Source organism: Pongo abelii, chromosome 17, assembly GCF_028885655.2.
Source record: "Pongo abelii isolate AG06213 chromosome 17, NHGRI_mPonAbe1-v2.0_pri, whole genome shotgun sequence".
Classification (NCBI taxonomy): domain Eukaryota; kingdom Metazoa; phylum Chordata; class Mammalia; order Primates; family Hominidae; genus Pongo; species Pongo abelii.
Window position 1 is genome coordinate 48,808,757 of NC_072002.2, and position 20,922 is coordinate 48,829,678.

At 37.4% G+C, this 20,922-nt stretch overlaps 1 protein-coding gene across 7 annotated transcripts in view; it reads left to right on the plus strand.

Annotated features, from left to right (window-relative positions):
• The first annotated feature begins 8,321 nt into the window (after nt 1-8,321).
• Nucleotides 8,322-20,922, plus strand: part of DTNA (dystrobrevin alpha) — a 396,061-nt gene continuing 383,460 nt past the window's right edge. For 3 of the 7 annotated variants that reach the window (XM_054537800.2, XM_054537804.2, XM_054537807.2), the window contains exon 1: nt 8,322-8,538. The gene's annotated coding sequence lies outside the window, so the exon portion shown is untranslated. The remainder of the gene's footprint in view (nt 8,539-20,922) is intronic. The other 4 variants (XM_024235844.3, XM_054537811.2, XM_054537817.2 and 1 more) reach the window with 3 other exon arrangements.

Consider the following 20,922-nt stretch of genomic DNA (forward strand, 5'->3'; position numbering starts at 1 on the left):
GAAGATCAGAAAGAGCTAGGGAGGAAGGGAAAGAGAGGCAGAAAATGAGGAAAGTGGGAGGGAAACAGGAGAGAGAGAGAGAAACAGAGAGCCAGCGAGAGAGAGACAAAAAAAAGAAATTCAAATTTCTTTTTGAGGGACAAAAAAAAGAAAAAGAAAAAACTGGCCAGGTCTTAGGGGAAAAATTTAACCTGGATCAGGGATAAAAGCATAGAAGAATAACAAAACACCAACTTTGAGAAAAATTCAGAAGTAAACACTAAGATAAAAAGAAACAGCCTTTAGAGAATGGATAGGAGCTTCCAGGAATGAGCAATCTAAGTTATTTACTGTATTTCTAAGCACGTGTAATTGTGTTTGTGTAATGTCCACTTTGTAAAGTATCACACTGGCTTTAAAGATGTACATATGCTGCAGTCGAAGCCAAGTTAAGATTTTTAGAGCCTCTATGCACAGATAATACAGTATTCTGACTTACTTAGGCATATAATGTAATTTTAAATTAAAATTGTAATAATGATATACTATAATATGGATGGATTTATCTTCTTTCTAGAATATGCTTCAAAATAATATGGATAGAGGGATGAATGGTTATGTGGAAAGTTCGGCCATGCATTAGTAATTGCTGCACCTAAATAATGGGTACTGTTATGTATGTTTTAATTCTCAGTAAAGGAAAGCTAAAAAGGAAAGGCCAGGCTTGGTGGCTCATGCCTGTAATCCTAGCACTTTGGGAGGCTGAGGTGGGTGGATCACCTGAGGTCAGGAGTTCGAGACCAGCCTGGTCAACATGGTGAAACTCCATCCCTACTAAAAGTACAAAAATTAGCCAGGCATGGTGGCGGGCGCCTGTAATCCCAGCTACTCGGGAGGCTGAGGCAGGAGAATAGCTTGAACCCCAGAGGAGGAGGTTGCAGTGAACCGATATCGCGCCGTTGCACTCCATCCTGGGCGACAAGCATGAAACTCCATCTCCAAAAAAAAAAAGAAAGCTTAAAAAAATGTAGTGACCATAAAATCAGTGTGCTAATTCCAGAGAAGTTTTCATTTACTTTTCATAAATGACTTTGAAGTTTAAAAAGAATCTTCTAAGTATTTTAGTGCCCCTGTCGCTAACGTTAAAAGCCCATGCATAGTACACCTACTGGATTATCCTGTTCTGGTTAGACTGAAGATTACTGGTTTTGCTTGTTTTGTATCAGGAAAGTTTCATAGGTTAAAGGTGCCCCAGGGGGGCAGTAAAAATAAAAGTGAAGGGAATGAGCCAAATCCTTCATCACTGCCCAGTAAGGATCATGTCAACTAACATGAAAGTGACTGGAAAGGTGTTCATGTCAGATGGGGTGGAGGTAGCAGTGGAGCAGGTCCTAGTGTATTTTTTTTTCTATCCAGGATGTGAAAAATACTATAATTTGGATTTTTATTTTAGAAACAAAAACTCAGGTGGTAAATTTGAATTTCCTGAAGACTAGATATTGTAGATAGCAACTCTTTGATATGACCTATTGTTAAACAAATGTGCTTATTATATATTGGGCATTCAATAAATATTTTTGGTTGTTGAAGTATTTGTTCATTTTCCTTGAACAAATATAAACCATTTTGTAGTACGATTGACAAATAATTGAAAAAGTAAATCAGCTTAAAATTTTAAATTATCAAAATTTTGTAAGAACAAAGAAAAAATGGCAAAGAGAGAAAATCCTTTACATTCAATTAACTCCAGATGCATTTTTAGAAGTTTATTAATATCAGAAATAAAATTACATTACCCAAAATGAATGGTAACTACGGTAATCCTGTCTGGTTAAGGCAGGAACTTAAAAGAACAACACGTACAAATAAACAACAAATTGATTTTGGTTTAATTTTTATTTATTTACTTATGTACAAATACAGATACAAAACTTATCAATTTTATGACATTATTAAAAACAACTTTAATGCTGTGCTAGGAATATATTTAAATATTTGGAAACTCATAGAGATTAATAATAAATAGAAAGAGAAGAAATTACTCTTTCCAATTTTGGGGCAGTGTCATGTCAAAATAGCAGTCTATTTTCAGTCAATCAACAAAGCTATCAGCAAGTATTTCTAGAATAATTGCAAAATGCTGTGAAATGCACAATTGATATATTGGATTAGAAGTTTACAATCTTGATGTCTAATACACATGAAATGGTTAGATAACAATACAGCACATTATATGAATAGGTTTTAAGAGAGTGTTTCCATGAGTAAGTCTTTGATATGAGCTCAAAGAAAATGAGTAACACTGGGCTGAAGGATGCACTTTGAATGATGGTAAGAAAATGAGAGAGAATATTTATTATGGAATACTTTATGTACCATAATCCTTAAAGTATTCACTCCACTTCTACTATAAAATAAGTAAATTGTTTTTATTTTCTTTGAAATAAAAAACAAAAGATCTTAAACTATCCACTATTTCTTTTATATATATCCCAGTGTAGGGTCTTGCTCTGTCACCCAGACTGGAGTGCAGTGGTGCGATCATAGCTCACTGTAACATTGAACTCCTGGGTTCAAGTGATCCCTGGCTTCCCAAGCAGCCAATACTACAGGCATGCACCACCATGACTGGCTATATAAAATATTTTTTAAATGCTCACAGTCTTTTACCGTAATCGTTTAAGACATAGATGTAAATGAGGGAAGTTACAATTATTTTCCTTCATTAAATTAGTGTCATTACAGTAAGAAGTAGATGGCTGTGGTATTGATCATACAATTTAAATGAAAACCTTTCCATATACATAATTCTGCCATCCAAAATTTTTTTGATGTGTTTTAAACATACAAACCAAAAGGTACCCCAATGGCAAAAGCAAACCAAACAAGGTACCCAGTTCATCTTGTTCATATAAAAACATGATATGTCAAAGGAATTCACAAGCTCAAAAAATTATTTCCATGTGCTGTGTAGTGCCAGAAGTAATTTTTAAAAATATTCCTATCATTCTAATCTTATAAACATTTCCCAAGCACCTTCTACATGATATAAACACGCTTGATTCTCTAGGGAAGAAAAAAGTAACAGAATGTTTTTCATTATAAACATTGTCCCTGAGAATCTTAAAATGTTTTTTGAGATATGTGCAAATGAAAATAGCAACAATTTCAATATCAGGAAATGTTCAGATATGTCTACTGAGCAGCAAAGACAATGCTGACCGCAGACGAAGAACTGGGTACAAATTAAAGCTTTTGGTTTTTGGTTATGATAAAACACGTAAAATCCCTGCTATCCCTGTTTCTTTCAGACTACCTGATTGACATAAAAAAGGGGGAAGTTAAAGCAATATGTAAATGAAAAAGCATTGAAATATGGTGGAATGTTCAAGCTGGTGATGTAGGTCAGGGACAAAAAGGAGGAAAGATCAAGATAATCTTGTGTGATATTTGTGGCACATATAAAATACAAGCATCTTGATTAACAAAGAAAATTTGCATATTATTAGAAAAATCATTACACATATAAATACACTTTGAACTATCTCAAAATGTATCCCCTAAAGGCTAAAATATTCTATTTCCCAACAATAAGTTTTAATTATGGATCTACCCACATATTCACTACACAATCTTAAAGATGACAAATTGGTTAGTTTAGCTTCATCCTCCCTCCTTTATTTTTCATTTAGTTTTTCATAACACATAAGGCTTCTCAGCATCAAATAAATTATATGGTATTTGCTGTAGGAATTAACTTTCAAATTAAAATGTGTGCTTGTTAACATAGTTCCTGATGGTCTACAAGAGATTTGGGCTGTATCTACCTGATATGTAAAGAATCATTTCAGCGGGAAAAAATTAAATCAGGCAAACTGATTTTTCATAAATAAAATTGTTTTGACTAAGCTTTTCACTTTGTAACAGCTTCTTTGGTATTTTTTAAAAACATTAGGTTTTCTTCAGAAATCATCAAAGAAAAATTTGACATTTTCCTGAAATAAGTAGATAGCTATTCAGATACTTAATGTGCAATAAGTAGTAGCGGTTTTCTGGTCTTTAATTATTTGGATAAGTCATCTACATTGAACAAATTTATTTGCCAGTATTTGCCATTGATATTTCTGATTTATTCAGTATAATCCATGGTTACACGTATCAAAATATTCTGTATTCTTGGGCAGACACACACACACACACACAAACATTCAGCCAAAAAGCAATTTAAAGTAGAGTTAAAAACAGTTTTAGCAGTAAAGTGAGCAGATTATAAGCACCTTCTCAAAAGCTATTCTCCAGGTGGCTTTTTCCTGCTGTGGCTTTACCGTGACAGTGCATTAAAGTTTCATCTAAAACATTTGTATTTTGTTTATGGTCCATTGAGAAAATAAATTCTCCCAGGAGTAAAGGGCATGCTGGTGTGATGCCATTGAGAGATGTGAATCACCATAATATGTATTTAATGAATTGCCATTATAAGGTGGACTTTCACCCATTTAGAATGTCAACAGACTTGTTCATTCTAACACTAAGAAACAAAATACACTTGACCGCTTACACCAGTTCTGAAGCTAGGTTCTCTCCTTCAGTTCGAGAAGACCCTGGAGAATGGAAACAACATTTCTTCTGAGGTAGTCAGCCAGACAGGAAGATCAACAGAGACATCACAACAGAGCACCATAATAGGCACTGCCAGGGACTGCTGAGCTCGGAGGCCCTGCCCATGTGTAGGGGGCTTCAGTCTAGTTAAGGAGACAGAGCATAGGTGGGATGAAAGGAAGACTACCTCTGCTCTCTTAGACTTAGCAATTACCCCCTAACAGTTGACAGGGCCATGTCTTAATGCTGAGTTTCATAGGCGAATACATATTAAACATATAAATACACATCTTGAAGTGATGCAGAAGGAGATTGAATAGACAGACACCCTTGGTGTTTTTTAATACAAACACATACTCACATCCCCTCAGGTTTCATGAATACTTAGAACACCATTTACACATTTCAGGGGAGGTCAGAACATGGTATCTGTTTTACACTGCTGATGAGTTCCACAATGCGGGTATTTGGAAAAGTGAGAGAACAGCAAGGGGTTGCTGATTATCCCTGGGAGCCCAAAGGCAGTCAGGCCTTCTGCAGGAAGAAGGAGACATTGGGGAAAAAAATGGAGGGAGAAAAATTCATCTACTTCATAATTCTGCCTAGGGCCCACCTTAGCCTCAAAATTTGGTAGTGCTCACAAGGGAAAAAAAACTAACCATGAATTCACCAAGCCACAGCTCAGTTGATCTATTTTCTTGACCCGTGTGGGACTGCTAACATACTTCTTATTCTTGAAAGCTAACCAGTCGGTTGGGGAAGCAAAATTTATGTATATTTTGTGTTTTTCAAGACCCTATTCTTCCCTGAAACAGTCTACATCAAGAGGTAAGAGCTTCTAATTGATAAAATAGCAGTGTCTATTTTTTCAATTCTTTTGAATCATTTAAATACTCCAAAATTGTTAATTCCTCATGCCCCCAAACTATTATCAGTTTACAGATAACAGTAACCATCCCCATTTGACCTTAAGCACATGTATACTCTATATATCATTACATATTAAACCATAGGTACACACATAGAGTTTTACTATTAACATAATATAGTGAACATTCTGATTTTACCCATGGCCATTCTCATATCAATTATAATTTTAAAAAGCAAGAAATTGTAAGAGCAAAACAATAAACATCAGGAATGTATTTTCGTGGATAATGATAGCTTAAGTTAGTACAAACCATAAATACTTGTGCATAACCACATTAAAAATATTTTTCCCCAAATGAAGGATTCTGACACAAACTGCTAGTAATTGTTGAGCCAGTGAAGTTGTAATGCACTTCTGAAACACATGTAATAATCATCAAACCTAAATATATCTCTAATTAAAACAAATCCTGCTATAAGTATGCTGATCAAAAGGAAAGTGCTCTTGATATATTGCTGTTCAATTTAGCCCTCCACCTCTTTTGCAGAAATCTCCCAGGAATGCTGCAAAGCCATTAGAGTCTGCTACATACTAAAGCTTCTAGTTTAACTCCAATAGCATGTGTAAAATCCTGTATTATAAATCACTGTTACAATCTATGCCCAGAAATCCATCTAGACTTATTGTTTAGGAGAAGTATTGGAAGACGATATACTAAGCAACATTTAGAGTTGACTGATCAGAAAACATAATAGTTTCAAAACAATGAGTGAAAATTTTCAGTACTTCTCCATTCAACATGTATTATAAAAAATTAGGGAGAATTATCACTCTTTAAAAATGAAGTCCATAAAGCGGACTACTTCTGATTATTATTAGACTCCATAAAAGTGTATGAAAAGATCTGGAAAAATCTGAAAGTGCTTTAAAATATATTATTAATATTATTTTGCTTTAAATATTGCAAGCTTATCTCTTCATTGCCTACTTTATTATATCAGTGCCTTTGCTTTCCCATCTATCTCCCTTAATTTCAGTGTTAATTTCTTCTTAAAAATGTATATACCATGGCTATTTGATCCCATTGTCATTTTTATTATTACATTATACTGATAGGTCTACTTATTTCTTTTAGTGGATCCTATACTTTTTCAAAACTTGAGATCTTTCAGCACATCCTCTGCAGAACCGACACCTGGTGTCATTGCCACGAAATTCCTGTAAGTTTGTTTAAGAAAAAAAAAATTCAATAAGAAAGTCTACAATTTCCTGAATTTGTTTTCCATGCACCAAAATTTGGAAAATGTTAGCTTTCACACGAAAGTTGATCCTCTTTTTCTTCTCCTTTTGTTTCCTTCTCTTCTTTACTTTCTTATCTTGTAACTTCATTCCCCCTCCTTTTCCCCCCTCTTGACTGCTCTCTCTTCTGCCTTTTCTCTGACCATTCTCTCTTTCATACTATTTGTTTTCTTTTTGGGTTATTAGCAGGCTAGTTAGCTGCTGGAGTTTCTTATCTACACTGAACAGAAGCTACCCAAGAGTGTTCTTTCTGAGAACTTTTACGATATAAAACAATCCCCATTTACTGTTTATGTGAATATGGTGCAAGTGTAAGAGAAGGGCAAGGTTAGACATAATTACCTTGGCCATTTAGAAGGCAGGAGGGTTAATGACAGATTGAAATATAGGGCACATAGGCAAATGAGATGATTTGAACATGGAACAGAAATTAAGTAAAAAGAAAATAAGTGCATTTTGTGCTTTCTTTGTGATAACTCACACCACCAAAATTACAAAGGTTTTTATCTGCAGTCATTCAGTATATGTATCTTGTTTCAACAACTAGATGTAAACTAAAGACAGATACTTATATTAAACTTCTTTCTATCCTTCAAAATGTAGCGTTAGCTCTTCATATACGTCAGGTGAAAGGGGTTTGAATGACATGTACAAATTATGAAATTGGTGACTACTTCAGAAACATTGGCTAAAATTCCTTGAAATTACTATCTAAGGATTTAAACAATGCAATTGGATATAAATGTATGCATACACACGCCACATTCCCCCAAAAAGAAAGAAAATTATATGAAAACGTGAAATTGGAAATATAATACAAGAGAAAATTATATGAAAACATACATATAGTAAGATAAAATAATTTTCAATCTTGGTAACTTAAAAATAATCAATGTTTTCATTATTTTGGGTAAACTAAGTATCTGGGAATTGATCATAGTGAAAAAGCAACCTGTGAGTAGCTATGCAATTAATATTTATAGTGAGATATTGACTTATTATGTGTACCTGGATAGGTCATGTTATCTTACTTATGCTTCCGTGTCTCTGAAGTGACAATACTATTTGCCTTTTCATCCACCTCCTCTGCAAAGATGCTCTGCAAATAAATGAGGTAATGTTTGGGGAATGTTTGCAGCTTGGGAAAGAAACCCACTGCATACATCTAAGAATATTCCATATGCAAGCCTTGTATATTTTGCCTCTGTTTTAAATTGAAATTGTACTGTTTAAGTTCTTGGGTTCTGACCAAAATCTGGGTCAACATAAGAGAATAATTATTTTTAATTTTAAATCTGAGTCTCTGTTCCAATCTCCTGCACGTGTGAGGGAAAACTGTAGGAAATAAACAAAGCACATAAATCAAGCTTTGGAAGAGAAAAATCTCTGTCTGAAGGATTTTTTTTTTTTTCAATGACGAGCGTGCCCACTATTTCCCTAGAGGAATATTTCGGTCCAGGAAGGAGGATAGTGCATTCAGCGTGAGTGTGTGTGTGAGTGTGTGTGTGTGTGTGTGTGCTGTGCGTGCGCGCCCGCGGAGAGAGGGGCGGGGGAGGCGGATGAGGAGGATGAGATCATAGTTTCAGGATCCTCAGGAAACCCTGGTACTGGCAGCAGCCAGCCTCTGCTGTGCCCACATGACCCACAACTCTGGCAGCGGACCCGGCACTTCCAACATTATTAAATAATAAGAAAGCGGCTCCTACTCCAGGCTCAAACCTCCCTGCAGACCAATGGACGCCTTCTAAGAGTTTGGCGAGTCAGTGACTGAAGCGCCCGTCCATTCCAAGGTGTGTGCACAGCGTTTTCTTCTTTGACAGCTCCGGAGTGGGGGAGGGCGCGGGGGTGGAGGGGGTCCGTGTGCCGGGCGAGGAGTGGGCGCGAGGCCGGGCTGCCGCGCTGCCCCCGGCCGCCCGGTGCAGCGGAGCCCGCCGCGGGGCGGGAGGTACACATGACGCGCAGCCCCGGCTGCGCAGGGACCGCAGCCGCCCACGGCGCCGGGGCGCGGACACAGGCGGCTCGGCGCTGGAGCAAGGGCAGGCGCCGCGCACCGAGCAAAGTCAAGAGTGGAAGCGGGCGGAGAGCGCCGGCGGGGGCAGGGATTCGCCTCAACGCCCACTCGCGGGGTTCCCACCTGTGCGCCGGCGCCGGCCGCGGCTAGCGCGAAGCATGTGCCGGGCGCCGCAGCCGGGACTGCGGCGCGGCGCCTCCCCGGGCGGCGGGCGGCGCCTCGGGCCCGCGGGGCGGCGGTAGCGGCTGCTGCAGGATGTCCGGCCTGGGGGCGCGGGGCCGCGCAGGTAAATCTCCACCGCCCTCGAAGGCCTCCGCAGCGCCGCAGCCCCCGCTGCTGCCGCGGCGCCGCTCGGGGGGTGGCAATGGCAGCCGGCTTCCTCGCGTCGCGGGTTGAGTTGTTTTTGTTGTGGTCGCTGCCCTCTTGGTCATCCTCGCGGGCTGAGCTGGTGGGAGGTGGCGTGTCTACCTCCATTAGGGATGATACTCACGTCGGGGAACAGTCTGAGGGGTATTGACCGGGACATCCGCGATGGGTTCCTTTGCAGCCAGCGGCGTCCTCTCGTGTTGCAGTGCACTGCGGTGCCCGGGCCGATGCCTGAGTGGGAGTGGGCTCCGGGCCCCGGGGACGGGGGGCGGCGGGGGCGGGTGGGCACGGGGGTGAGTGTCTTCGGCTTTTATAGCCTGTTGCCCACTTCGAAGTTTTCTGCTGGACAGAGGGCAGGCGGGAGGTTCGTTCTGGTATCCGGAGTGGGAGGTGGAGAGAGGTGTCTGTCAAAAGACCAAAGCCAAAGAGAGAAGAGGGGTGGCGACGGCGGGGCTGGGACTCAGTGGTACCACTCCTGGGACTTGATGGTAAAACTTTGCTGTTTAGTAGGCTTGGGGTATGGCTTTGGGAAGATAACTGTAGAACTTGGCAGTGAGGGGCGCAGGGGGAGGGGGCAGGGGAGGCGCAAATATTGGATGTACCTTGCAGTGAAGCTTACCATGCTTTAGGTTCATTCTTATTCTAAAAAAATTGTCTTTTGAGTTGATGCTATGTTTTCCTGTTATATGTCATCCCTTGGCATTTAATGTGTTTGTGTTTCCTTTTGGACCTCGGAGATACTTGTATTGTTGAAGTGTACAGTTACTGATTTCTTTAAAAAATAATAGTTTTTTTTTTCTTTTGCTTATTCCAAAGGTGGAAACTTTAGGAAAAAAGTGTTCCACATGTTCCACGGTTCTATATGGTTTAGATTTATTCACTGTCTTAATTCTTAGACCACCAAGGGGGTAGGTAATGTTATTAAACAACTTTTGCAGGTGAGAAAATCCAGGCACAGAGAGATAAAATAACTTACCCAAGGTCATACATTTATTAAGTGTTAGAGTCTAGTTGGGCTTTTCATGCGCCCCTGATCAACTCATTATACCTAAAGTCTTCTATACTCACCACATCTTTCTATGAAGATGAGCCTTAATAGGTATGTGCTGCATGTTCAGAACAATTAACTCTTTTTCTACTTTTTCTTCTTCTAACTTTCAATACTAAAATTATGGCAAATAACGTTTGAGTAGTTTCCTTTCACCACAAGTAACCAAGTGTCCTACAGTAATTAAGGTTGCATGTCCTACAATGATTAAAGTTGCATTTCACAACAAAGTTGAGATTTTCAGCAGTTAAGATGTATCAGCAAAGTAAATTATTATAAAGCAGATGGCTAAAGCTATATGTTTGCACTTAATTTTAAATTTCATAGGTTATTAGTTCTTTGTTCAGATCATGACCATCGTTTTCTTCAGAACACCATCTTGCAGATTTTTGAGCAAGTTTAGTTATATTTAATCCACTCACTCTGTCGAGAGTTGGGCAGTTTTAAAAGAAGAATTATGCAATCTCTTTCAACTATCAGTGATTAAAAGCAAGCTGTATTTTAAGGGCATTTGAGTCTGTCATGTCATTTAGCCAATTGTATGTACTTTATACAGAATTGTGTAGCGGTGAAGACTGAAATCAAATTTTCTCATTAGTTCTAAGTTGAAATACTTTTAAAATCTCCACTTGTTTTAAATGAACCATGATGTGAAGAAAGGTCTCAATGGGGTGAGCTCCAACTTACTTAGAGAATTACTCTCACATATTTAGAGAATTACTCTTCATTTAAGCTTATCATAGAGCTTTCGCAATATTCATTTTATTGGGCAGATGTCTCTTAAGTCTTCATCTGTTATTTTTTTCAAGTAAATTTTAATTGCTTCTTCACATAACGAGTTTCAAAATTATTTTGACATTCATAGATTTCCTTTAATTCTCATCTTTCACTTTAATTAAATTCAATATGTATAATTTCAAACTCACACTTGCTCAACATTATAAGTAAAAAGAGAGTGGAATCCAACTAAACGGCACGGAAACATGATCTGTGGATATGAGAAAAAATATTTGGCTCTTCAGTGGTTAACCATCCCCTCCCTGCAACACACACACACACACACACACACACACACACACACACACACACACACACACACACACACACACACACACACACACACCCAGAATTATGGCTACATCTTTATTTTGGGATGCTACAGTGCAGTCCTGTGGTCAGAGTGGTTGTATGCCATCAGTCACAAGTGTTTTTGATATTGAAATTGAATTTGATTTTTCCAAGTCCATTTATATATAGTGTTGATTGTTATCAAGACATAAACCCTGTGATACATACATATATCCTTTCTTAACTCAGTGTTCCAGTTTTCTAGCATCTGTTACTTATTTTAGAGACAGCTTGCTACTTTTATCTCACTTGGTAGTTTGACATGACCTTTTCCTTTCAAGTCCCACACCTCTAGTTTGAAAGAATTGTACTGCTTCTGCTTCTACAGAGCCTCTTTTTTCCAGGTGTGGGGTGCAGGATTGGGGCTCAATAGTGAGCAGAAAGATCTGTGAGCCCTGACTGCACAGGGGGACAAGTTTAAATAAAATAATTATACCAATAAATGATTACTTGTAAGTTGAGGTAAGTTTCCTGAATGAAAGAAGTTCTATGAGAATATCTATTAAAGGATTCTGGACTAGACATGGAGGTCAGAACAAGATGCCTGAAAAGGCACATATTTGTGCAGGAATGACACGTGAGAAGGTGTGTACTAATTCCAATAATCTTTTCCTAAATGCTTGCATGTTAATTTTCTGAATTATGTTCTGAATCAGAGATGTGTGTCACTCTAGTTATCTCTTTACTTCTGTATTCAGCAGGAGACATACTATTTCACCTCATTTTCCATCCATGGACATGGGGAGGTTTACAAAACTATCAGTACTTTTTTTAAAGCACATGGAACATGTGCTGCCTTTATGTGTTTACTCACCTATGTGCAAAGAGTTATTTAGGTTTAATGTAATATAGTCATTTTCTTTCTTTTCCTTGGCAACTACTTTCAAACTGAAAGAAGTAGTTCTGTGTGGTTTGGGAGGTTTTTTGTTGTTGTTGTTTTTGTTAAAGTGCCAGAATGTCTCAAAATAGAACTTTAATTGATTTATCACACAGTCCCTGAGATTGTCTCAACTACCCAAAAGAAGAGGCGAGGCTTCATAGTGATGGAGATGATATTGAGTGCTGAAGATGCTGGGGAAATTCATATTAACGAGTTCAAGCAAACATAGGAGTGACTAAATTTATTGAACACGTACTGTATACTGAGCGTCATTCTGTGGTCTCTATATAAATTAAATGACGTATTCTTCACAAAAGCCATGTGAGGCTTGCATATCATTATCTCCATTTTATAGAAGGGAAAAATGAAGCACAATGGGGAGAGTAACCTTAACCACTGTCACATAGTTTGAGATGGTCTTTAAGACAAAGCATTCTGATTCTGTATTTCATGCTATTAAATATTGATGTATAATACCTGGCTCAGAATCTTACTGCTGAATTAAATTTCCATTGCTGTTGAAAATCATAACACCCCCTAATCTGATGTTTCCATTGTTTAAAAAAAAAAGTGGAAAAAATAGAACTTTCTTTATCTGAATACTTTTTGCCCCACATTTTATAGGTGAAAAATATACAAAACATGAAGATATATGAATGCTAGACAAAAACAGATGACTAATAGATTATGAGAAATGTTTCATTATATTATGTATTTTTTAATTCAAAAATGGTAAATTGAGCACCATTTGAAACTTAACATTTTTAAAATCAAAAGTACAAGAGTATCTATATTAGCATTTAAAATGATCAGGAAAATATCTTTAACAGCTAAAGGTTCTGTGATCATTAACTAATGTAAGAATTTTAAGGCTGGGCGCGGTGGCTCAAGCCTGTAACCCCAGCACTTTGGGAGGCCAAGGCGGGTGGATCACCTGAGGTCAGGAGTTCGAGACCAGCCTGGCCAATATTGTGAAACCCCATTTCTACTAAAAATTCAAAAACTGGCCGGGCGCGGTGGCTCATGCCTGTAATCCCAGCACTTTGGGAGGCCGAAGCGGGCAGATCATGAGGTCAGGAGATCGAGACCATCCTGGCTAACACGGTGAAACCCCGTCTCTACTAAAAATACGAAAACAAAAAATTAGCTGGGGGTGGTGGCAAGACCTACAGGCAGGACCTGTAGTCCCAACTACTTGGAGGCTGAGGCAGGAGAATGGTGTGAACCCGGAAGGCAGAGCTTGCAGTGAGCTGAGATCGCGCCACTGTGCTCCAGCCTGGGCAACAGAACGAGACTCCATCTCAGAAAATAATATAATAATAATAATAATTTAATCACCTAAAAATGATTTATTCCTCAGTTTAAAAGTAGACTCATCAATAACTGATACTCTCACTCTTTTCCAGTGAGAGTTGTGTTTAGTCAAGGAATAATAAAAGCAATGATTTATTTTTGAGTGAATGCATGTAGTAGCCTATTTGACAGCAAGTGAAAGCCTAGAACAGTGCCAATACCTGCCCACAGCAACCAAATTGGGTTTTCTGAACAGATTTGATAGTATCAACATGGTACAGAAATCAGAACAGCTATGTGTGTATCTTTTCTTGTCACCTACCCCAAAATAGACAAAAGTATAATTTCTGCTATCACACATTGTTATAAAAAGTATGCAAACATATAAATCATACTATACATTTATTTTGCATTGCCAAACATAATCTGCATAATTAGAATATATTCAATCAATACTTTTAATTAAACTTTGTATTTTGAGATAATTTGAGGTTCATATGTAGTTGTAAGGAGTAATACAGAGATCCCATGGTCCCTTTACCCAGGTTTCCCCAATGGTAAATTCTTGCAAAATGATAGTACAATATCACAACCAGGATGTTGACATTGATACAGTGATGAACAAATTCCAGCACCAGAAGGATAATTCCTGTTGCTCTTCTATGGCAACACCAACTTGGCTGTAACTACCACCCACCTCCAACCCCTTAATCCCTTGTAATCATTAATATGTTCTCTATTTCTATAATTTTGTCATTGCAAGAATGTTATGTAAGTGGAATTATACATTATGTGAACTTTTGGGATTGGTTTTTCCACTCAGCTTAGTTTTCTGGAGATTTATCTAGGTTGTTGCATGTCTCAATAGCTTATTGCATTTTATTGCTGAATAGTATTTTGTGGCATACATGAGCTATAGCTTGTTTAACCATTCACCTATTGAAAGACATCTGGGTTATTTTTTCCAATTTTTTGGCTACTACAACTAAAACTACTATAGATATTCATGTAAATATTTTTGTATTAATGTATAATAAGTATTAATTTCTTTAGAATAAATTCCCAGAAGTTGCACGTTTACTTTTATAAGAAATTACCAAACTTTTCCAGAGTGGATGTGCCGTTTTACATCCCCATCAACAATATATGAGAAATAAGTTTCTCTGTATCTTCGCTAGCATTTGGTGTTATTGCTGTGCTGTATTTTAGCCATTCTGATAGGTGTGTAGCAATATTTCATTGTGATTTCAATTTCCATTTCCTTAAGACTAGTGATGGTGAACATCTTTTCATGTGCCTATTTGTCATTTAAATATCTTCCTTAGTGAAATGTCTCTTCATTTTCTATTTGGATTGTTTGGGAGTTTTTTATGCTATGTTTTGAGAATTCTTTATATATTCTCAATAATTGTTCTTTGTAAGATACATGGTTTGCATTGGGAATATTTGTTTGGATTTATTTTGGGGTTACTTATTCTTTGGAAACATATTACATAGTTTTACATGTAAATAACTATTGAACTCATAATAGATTGATTCCTCCCACTTTGTTTTTCTTTTTCAAAATTGTTTTAGCTATTCTAATTCCTTTGCCTTTTCATATAAATTTTAGAATTATCTTTAGAATTATCTTGTCTATATTAACAAAAAAGTCTTAATGGGATTTTGATAAGAATTATGTTAAAACTGCTTAGCAGTTTAAGGATAATTGATATTTAATCCATACATGTGGCATGTTTCTCCATTTATGTAGAATGTCTTTGATATCTTTTATCAGTGATCTGTAGGTTTTGGTATTAAGTCCGGAACATATATTACTAGACTTACATATGAATAATTTTTAAGCAATTTAAAATAATAATGTATTTTTAATTTCAGTGTTGAGGTATTCAGTGCAAATATATTGAAATTTAGTTGATTTTTATGTTTATCTAGTATTCTGGGAACTTCCTGAACTCACTTATTAGTTCTATGTGTGTGTGTGTGTGTGTGTGTGTGTATATAGTTGTTGTTTGTTTGTTTTGAGACTGAGTCTCGTTCTGTCGCCCAGGCTGGAGTGCAGTAGCACGATCTATGCCCACTGCAACATCTGCCTCCCTGATTCAAGCAGTTCTCCTGCCTCAGCCTCCTGAGTAGCTGGGATTACAGGCACCCACCCCCACGCCCAGCTAATTTTTGTATTTTTGGTAGAGAGGGGGTTTCACCATGTTGGCCAGGCTGGTCACGAACTCCTGACCTCAGGTGATCCACCTGTATCGGCCTCCCAAATTGCTGGGATTACAGGCATGAGCCACCGTGCCCAGCCAGTTCTATATTTTTTTGACAAATCATAGTTGTGTATGTTAATGAGGTACAATGTGATGTTTTTATATATGTATTCAATGTGACATGTTAAATCATGCTAATTAACAGATTAGCTATGTAGACCACCATCATGTCATCTGAAAACAGAGACAATTTTATTTATTTCTAATCTATATGCCTTTTGTTTCCTTTTCTTGTCCTATTGCACTGGCTAGAACTTCTGGTCCTATATAGAATAAAAGTAGAGAGTGCAAGCTTCTTTGCCTTTTGCTAATCTTCAGTGGAAAGCATTCAGTCTTTCTGCATTAAGTATAATGTTATCTGTAAGTTTTATGTAAGTGTTCTTTATCAAATTGAAGAATTTCACTTTGATTTCCATTTTTTCCTGAGTTTAAAAAAAAATCACAAATAGGTATTGATTTTTGTCAAATGCTTTTCTTCACCAAATGATGTGATCATATGATTTTTCTTATTTAGCTTCTTTGTATGATGGAGTACATTGATCAATTTTTAACTATTGGACCAGCCTTGCATCCTTGCAATAAACTCCATTTATTCATTATGTATGATTAATTCTTTGTATGAATTACTGAATTGATTTGCCAATATTTTGTTAAAGATTTTTACATTTATATTCATGAGGAATATTGACTTGTAGTTTTCTTTTTTTGGTACTGTTTTTGGTATTAGTATCAGGATAATACTAGCTTTATAAAATTAATAGGGATGTGATCCCTCTTCTATTTTCTGAAAGAGATTACATAGGATTCATGTTATTTTTTTCTTTAAACCTTTGGTAGAATTCTGCAGCAAAATCACCTGGGCTGGGAGATTTCTTCTTTAGGGCGTTTTTGTTTTTAGTTATGGGACTCGATTTCTTTAATATCTATATTAATGTGCTGGGGCTGACATAAAATACCACAGACTGGGTGGCTTAAACAACAGAAATTTATTTCCTCACAGTTCTGGAGGTTACAAGTCCAACGTCATGGTGTTGGCATATTTGCTTTCTTCTGAGGCCTCTCTCTTTGGCTTGCAAATAGCTGAGTTCTCACTATGTTTTCACGTGGTCTTTTCCTCAGTGCTCAAGCATCCCTGGTGTCTCTCTGTGTGTCCAAATTTCCTCTTTTTGTAATGACACCAGTCAGATTGTATTAGGCCCTAAACACACCCTAACAGCTACATTTTAATTTAAACTCTTTTTGATCTTAATCACTTTCTTTAAAAGTCCTATCTCTAATAGAGTCACGTTTTGAGTTCCTGGGGGCTAGGACTTCAACATATGAATTTGTGGGACGACACAGTAATGATCTGTTTCATATTGTGTGAGTTACTGTAGTTTAAGTTGATTGAGGAATTGTTCCATTTCATTTAAGTTGTCAAATTTATTTGTGTAGAATTACTCCTAATATTTCAAATTATTCTTTGGATGTCTGCATGGTCTTTAGTGCCATCCCGTGTTTCATTCCTGATGTTACTAATTTGTGTCTTCTCTCATCTTTTCTGTCAGTTTTGCTAGAGCATTTCAATTTTATTCACTTTTAAAAGAACACATTGTTTCATTAATTTTTCTCTATTATTTTTCTGTTCTCCATTTCATTGATTTCTGCTCTTATAATTGTTATTTTCTTCTACTTTTCTTGGAGAAAGATAATATCTTTTTCTATATCTTGACAGGGAGCTAAGATTATTGGTTTGAGATTTTTCCTCTTTTCTAATGTATGCATTTAGTGCTATAGATTTCCCTCTCAGTTCTGCTGTCACTGTATCCCATACATTTTTGTATATTGTATTTTCATTTTTATTTAGTCGAATGTATTTTTAAATTTCCTTGAGATTTCCTCTTTGACCCATTGGATATTTAGAACTATAGTGTTCAATTTCTAAATGTTTGAAGATTTTTCCTGCTTTCTTTCCATTATTGACTTTTAGTTCAATTCTGTTGTATTCAGAGAACACATGCTGTATGATTTCAATTCTTTTAATTTGTTGAGGTTTATTTTATGTCCCAAAATGTGCTATACCTTGGTATATGTTCCAAGGGCACTAGAAAAGAATGTATATTTGGCTGTTTTGGGGTAGAGTGTTCTATAAATGCTGATTAAGTCATGTTGGTTGATGTTGCTGTCAAGTTCTTATATGTCTTTACTGATTTTCTGTCTAGTTTTCCTATTAATGAAAAAGTATATGCCGTCTCCAGTTATAATTGTGAGTTTGTCTATTTCTCGCTTCACTTCTGCCCCTTTGGCTTTACATATTTTATAGCTCTGTTATTTGGTGCATACATATTTAGAATTGTTATGTTTTCTGTTATATTGACTTTATTATTAAATAACGCCCCTCTCTGTATCTGGTAGTTTTATTTGCTCTGAAGTCTACTTTGTCTGATATTAATATAGACACTCATTTTTCTTTTAATGAGTGTTTGCATATCTCTTTTTCCATCCTTGTACTTTCCACTGGCCCATATTTTATATTTTATTTGAGTTCCTTGTAGATAAAATATAGTTGGCTCATTTTTTTGTTTTGTTTTGTTTTGTTTTGTTTTGTTTTTGAGATGGAGTCTCGCTCTGTCGCCCAGGCTGGAGTGCAGTGGTGCAATCTCGGCTCACTGCAAGCTCCGCCTCCCAGGTTCATGCTATTCTCCGGCCTCAGCCTCCCGAGTAGCTGGGACTACAGGTGCCCACCACCACACCCAGCTAATTTTTTGTATTTTTAGTAGAGACGGGGTTCCACCATGTTAGCCAGGATGGTCTCGATCTCCCGCCCTCGTGATCTGCCCGCCTTGGCCTCCCAAAGCGCTGGGATTATAAGCCTGAGCCACCACACCTGGCCTAGTTGGCTCATATTTTTAATGCACTCTGCCAATATCTGTCTTTTAATTGGTATATTTAAACCATTTACATTTACTGTAAATATTAATACAATACTTTAGTGCTTAAATCTGCCATTTTTTGTTTGTTATCTCTATTTTGGATTTCACTGGTTTTTTTTTTTTTCCTACCATCCTGTTATTTACTTGAGCATTTATAGAATTCCACTTCTATATGTATAGTGTTTTTAAGTGTATCACTGTACAGAGTTTGTTTGTTTGTTTTTTGAGACAGAGTCTCGCTGTGTCGCCCAGGCTGGCCAGGCTGGAGTGCAGTGGTGCAATCTTGGCTCACTGCAAGCTCCACCTCCTGGGTTCACATCATTCTCCTGCTTCATCCTTCCGAGTAGCTGGGACTACAGGCACCCACCACCACACCTGGCTAATTTTCTTTTTTTTCTTTCTTTTTTTTTTTGTATTTTTAGTAGAGATGGGGTTTCACTGTTTTAGCCAGGATGGTCTCGATCTCCTGACCTCATGATCTGCCCACCTTGGCCTCCCAAAGTGCTGAGATTGCAGGCGTGAGCCACTGCATCCGGCCAGGTATTTTTTGTTTTGTTTTTTGTTTAATCATCACGCTAAGTGTTACATCATATACACATAATTTATCACTGGCTACTGCTCTTGTCATTTTATCAATTTGAATGAAGTATAGAAACTGTACCTCCCTTTACAACCTCCATTTATAATATGATTGTCTTAAATATTTCCTCTACATACATTTGGAACCACATCAGACAGTGTTATAATTTTTGCTTCAACAGGCAAAGAAGGAAGGTCTGTTGCATTTATTCATATTTTTTCTTACCATGTTCTTTTTTCTTGATGTTCTAACCTTTCTTCTTTTATTGTTTCCTTTTTGTTTTAAGAACTTTCTTTAGCCACCCTTTGTGAGCAGGTCAGATCTGCTGGTGACAAAATATTTTGTTTTCCTCTAGCTGAGAATGTCTTGATTTTTCCTTTCTTCCTGAAAGATTTTCACTGGACATAAGATTCTAGGTTGACAGGCCTTTTCTTAAAGCAATTGAAATATGTTGTGTTACTTCCTTTGGACTCTGTGTATTCTGATGAAAATCCATTGTCATTCTAATGGATTTTCTTCTTTGGTAAAGTAACATTTCTCTCTTGCTGTTTATAAAACCTTTTTGTCTTTAATTTTCATAAATGTGACTATGATGTGTCTTGGCATGGATATCTTTGGAAGGTTTTTTAGCATTCAGATTTACTCAGGTTTTTAAATCTGTAGGTCTATGACTTCTGTCAAATTTGGGAAGTTTTCAGCCATTTTTAAGCAATTTTTCAGCCTCGCCCAATTTTTCCTTTCCTTCAGGTCTCCAAGACATGAATATTAGACCTTTTGTTATTGTCACACAGTGTATTGATTTCCTATGGCTGCTGTAACAAATTACCATACAGTTTGTGGCTTACAGAAGTGCACGTTTACTTTCTTAAAGTTCTGAAGGCCAGAACTCAAAAATCAGTTTCACAGGGCTAACGTCAAGGTGTTAGCAAGGCTGCTTCCTTCTGGAGGTTCTGAGGAATAATCTGTTTCTTTGCTTTCTCTAGCTTCTAGAGGCACCTGTATTCTTTGACTTACAATCCCTTCCTTGGATCACTCCAATTTCTTTCCTCTGTCATCATATCTCCTACTTACTTTTCTGTGGCCAGATTTATCTCTGGTCTTTGCCTCCCTCTTTTAAGGACACTGTGATTACATTTAGGAGCCACCTGGATAGTGCAGGCCATTCTTATCTGAAGAGCTGTAGTATAATCACATCTACCAAATCTCTTTTTCCATTCACAGCTTCCAGGGATTGGAGCCATTCTGCTGAATATCTTTGGGAGCCATTATTTGGCTTACCACACACAGGTTTCTGAGGCTTGCTTTCTCTCTCTTTTTATTCTCTAATCTGTTTTCTCTGTTTTTCAAATTGAGTTGTGTCTGGAGTTGGTTCCTTCCGGTGGGTTCTTGGTCTCACTGACTTCACAAATGAAGCCGTGGACCATCGTGGTGAGTGTTACAGCTCTTAAGGGTAGCACGGACTGAAAGAATGAGCAGCAGCAAGATTTATTGTGAAGAGCGAAAGAACAAAGCTTCCACAGCATGGAAGGGGACCCAAGCAGGTTGCCACTGCTGGCTTGGGTGGCCAGCTTTTATTCCCTTGTTGCCACCCATATTCTGCTGATTGGTCCATTTTGCAGAGTTCTGATTGGTAAGTGTACAATCCTTTAGCTAGACACAGAGCGCTGATTGGTGGATTTTTATAGAGTG